Raw genomic sequence first — 4,256 nt, forward strand, 5'->3', positions numbered from 1 at the left:
ATGGCCTCGTGATTAAAATTTGTGATGCCTCCATAAAGAATTGGGTCTGATTCGACCCGAACCCTGACAACCCATAGTCAGGGAACGTGGTTCAGAAATCACACCTACTATTGTTTATGAGACAAGATTTAAGACAGTAATATAAAGCTCATTCGAATCATGCCCCCCTGTACCAATTCAAGTTAGATGGACCTATTCAAGACAAATGGAAGAGCCCTTGACTCAAGCCCTGGCTGCTGAGCTCACAGGGCAGAGCCCTATCTAGGCATGGTAAAAGCCCGACCCGAACCCAATAATCCGCTAGTTTTTTGGAAATATACTTTGGAGGCCCATTCTGGTCTAGTGTTTTATGAGAATTCCCAGTCTGGGATGACCATTGATAGTGGAATGGGCTTATTACTACGATTTCAGGGTTGGGAAAATTCTAGCAAGTGAACTAGGTCAAGTTATAATATAGTTGGACAGAGTCCAAGTCCGATCCCACAGAAAACTAATATTATTGAGTGCCTTTGGGTGTGAAAGTTATTGAACTTGTTGTGCAGATTATCTTGGACATGATTATGATTATTTCAAAACTCTCCTCTTTCCGCCAGGCTTAGCTTGCCTTGGACAACCTTGAAGTGCCAGTGGGTAAGGCTTCTTATGTTGTCCGTTTAAATAATTTTTTTGCGAAGTTTTATTGTTAAAATTTCAAATTTCAAATTATACAAATGTCTCAAATCTTTGCATTCGTAAGTTTGTTGCAAGTATTAGTTATTAATATTCAATATATAGATATAAGTCATAACTTCTGGCTTGATCCAGGCTTGGAGGCATTGGCGTGAGGGAACACCTACAAATATGATAGATCCTATGTGTATAGGATGGATTTAATGTATAGTTTTTTTTCCTAGTGTTTTATAAGCGTTAGAATTAATTTGAATATTTTTTTTACATTATGAATGATATTATAATATTGGAATATTTTTGGGGGGGTTATATTTAAATTTTATTTGTTTCAAATTTTTGAATTTTGAGCGTTTATAATATTGAAAATTTGTTAATAATTAATTTTAATTTTTCTTTTTGTTTTTTATTCGAAAAAATACAACGCTTTTTTCCTCCCGCGTTAGTCTATTTGGCTGAAATAACGGTGTTAAAGCCAATGTAATTGTAAAAGAAGCTCTGCTCAACGACAACGATTTTTTATCCGCTTTGTCTTGTTGAGAAAAGACAACGCTTTTTTAAGTGATGGTTTTTTCTCAAAAAGACAACGCGAAAGAAAGCGTTGTCGTTGAAAAAAAAAGTGTTATCTTTACTAAAAAAGACAACGCGGAAACATTGCGTTGTCATTGAGCGGGATTTTTTTACAACACTGCTTTAACAACGCTTTTTTCAGCTACATAGACATCGCGGAAAAAGCGTTGTCCGTTGGCCTTTTTTGTTGCTAGGTGTATATTGATAAAATTCAAATTCAAATTATACAAATGTCTCAAAAGTTAGCAGTTCTAGGGGGGAGTTTGTTGCAAGTATTAGTTATTTGATCAAGGATATATGTCTCTGGATTGATTATCAGGCTTGTAGCATTGGCGTGAGGGAACCACCTACAAATATGATAGATCCATATGTTGTAGGGATGGATTTAATGTATAGTTTTTTTCCTAGTGTTTATAGCGTTTAGAAATTAATTTGATTATTTTTTTACATTTGAATGACTTATAAATATAGGAATAATTGTATATTAAATTTGTATTTTTCAAATTTTTGAATTTTTTTGGAAAAAATGCGGTTTATTAAATAGTGAAAAGTTGTTAATTAAATTTTATTTATTTTTATTTTTTTATTCAAAAAAAGACAACGGATTTACTCCCTTCCTCCCCCCCCCCGCGCGTATGTCTATGTGGCTGAAAAAGGCGTTGTATAAAGCCAGGTGTTGTAAAAAAAGCCCTGCTCAACGACAACGCTTTTTCCCCCGCGTTTGTATTTTTGAGAAAAGACAACACTTAAAAAGTGTATGTCTTTTCTCAAAAAGACAACGCGGAAAAAGCGTTGTCGTTGAAAAAAAAAAGTGTGTGTCTTTTCTCAAAAAGACAACGCTGAAAAAAGCGATGTTTTTCGAGCGGGTTTTTTTTTACAACACTGGCGTTAACAACGCTTTTTCAGCTACATAGACAACGCAGAAAAAAGCGTTGTTTGTTGGCCTTTTTTTGTTGTAGTGACTATTCAAATTAATCTAGACCTAATTAAAATAAGAGATTTTTATGGATAAACTACTAATTAAAATAAAATAATTTCTTATTCCTAAAGCAGAAATTTTTAATTAACTTAAAAAGAAGGCATAATAAATTTACGACTGATTCAAATTTCAAGAAAGATGAACCAGGAACACACAACGGTACCAGACTATCGATAATTGCCCACGTATTGAATTTAATCAAACAAGACTCATTGCATATTCACGACAAAATTCCCTAGAATAATTATTAGATCTATTTCTAGAATTTAATAATCCTCCAATTTACATTTAACATGTTCCAATTATTTCTAATTGAATTTAATTAAATAAAAAACGCATTCTCTAGTTATGGAACTTCAGTTTTCCGCCTAAAATCGCACAATGAAACCGAATACTATTTCTAGTCGGTATTGATAAACCATGTGTTGATCAATATTTTTGAAGCTAATTTCAATCTTTTTTCTTTTTTCAAGTCCAGATCGACACAACAAACATGCAATTAAATTGGCCAGATTAAAAGCAAGAAATTATGGCACAAATTATATCAATCAATAAAATATGTTTCATAAATAAAAAAATTCATTCAATCCATTCCAATAAACAAAAATCCAATAGTCTGGCCCTATCGTGACCCCGATCAGAAAGACGACTACTCCATTATTATCAAAAAGAGACAAAATTCTCATGTTTGAATTCAACGTAAATAAATCAAAAAAGAAGAAAGTAAAGAAAAATCTCAGCGACTGGTGCCGCCTAATCTTGCTTGTGTTCTTCGTTTTCCTATTCCCAGCCGTCAATTTTCCAATCTGGCCAAAAGTTCTCCAGTCAAAAGTCTCTTTCCAATTAGGGCTTGATTCTCGTTTTATATTTTCTTCTCTCAAAAAACCTTATTTTTCGTCCCAAAATAGATTATCCAATAATTGCCTCCAATAAAAAAGTCCCAAAATTTTCCAAATTTTGGGCAATATATTTTTTCACATTCGCGGAAACACACGACCCCCCGGATAAAGGTTCGGTGTACACCATCCGGACATTTTTCCTAACACGTGAACAGTAACGCACACGGACCTCGAATCGGGGTCTGTGTACCCCTCCGGAGGTCTTCTGTCTCGGATTTCTTCATTTACATAGGCACGGATGTTGGTCCAGAAGAGGCACGGGTCGGACAATAAACTGGGCCGAATCCTTTTTTCTCTCTAAAATGCACGGACCCCTTCCAGAGCAAGCCCAGGGTCCGTGTATTATTCTTCTCTCACTCTTCTTGGCTTCATAGGATTTTTCCGTGTTTTTCGGTCAAGTGTCGACGTGGCATCGCATTGTTTGACTTTTTCTTCAATATTTAAGTCTTCTCAACTTTTAGTCAAACCTACAATTAAACACATAAAAGTATGACGATTTAGGCACAAAAGTCGGAATAAAAATGCCAGATAAGTATGAATACGACAAAATAATATGCAAAATAATCTATAAGATTCGTGCTTATCAGGCTCATGACCATAAATTCATGGCTTGAGCCCTAACTGGGATGGTGGGAGCCCGACCCGGGTCCAGGACGGGCCCAATATCTAGAACCTTCCAGTACTCTCGGACACATGAAGATCTGCAACAGATAAGGACAATATCTTATGAATCCAAGATTTGATATGATTTCAGATATATCAATATAGAGTCCTACTCTAACACATTTTCTAACCTTGACAAGGTAACCTACCCCTCCAAGCCACTATAAATACAGGTATGGTTCATAGTTTATTGATATCAACTCTTCTATTCACTTTTTATTCACACACTCACGCACAGCATATTCTCTTGTTCTTACTTTTAGTCAAGCTCTTTCACTTTCGAGCACTGACTTAGGCATCGGAGGGGTCACGCCAAAAACACCTTCGGCGCCCCCTAACTTGGCTTCTGTCTGTGCAGAAATTCATCCTGCCCGACCCTACCCAGTTTATTGAAGATGTGGAAATCCACTCTACCAGACCGAACTCAGAGGAAAATTTTGATATCATCAATTGCCGCCGTCTGTGGTAATTTGAAGAAA

The sequence above is a fragment of the Henckelia pumila genome, chromosome 2 (assembly GCF_033568475.1).
Source record: "Henckelia pumila isolate YLH828 chromosome 2, ASM3356847v2, whole genome shotgun sequence".
Lineage (NCBI taxonomy): Eukaryota > Viridiplantae > Streptophyta > Magnoliopsida > Lamiales > Gesneriaceae > Henckelia > Henckelia pumila.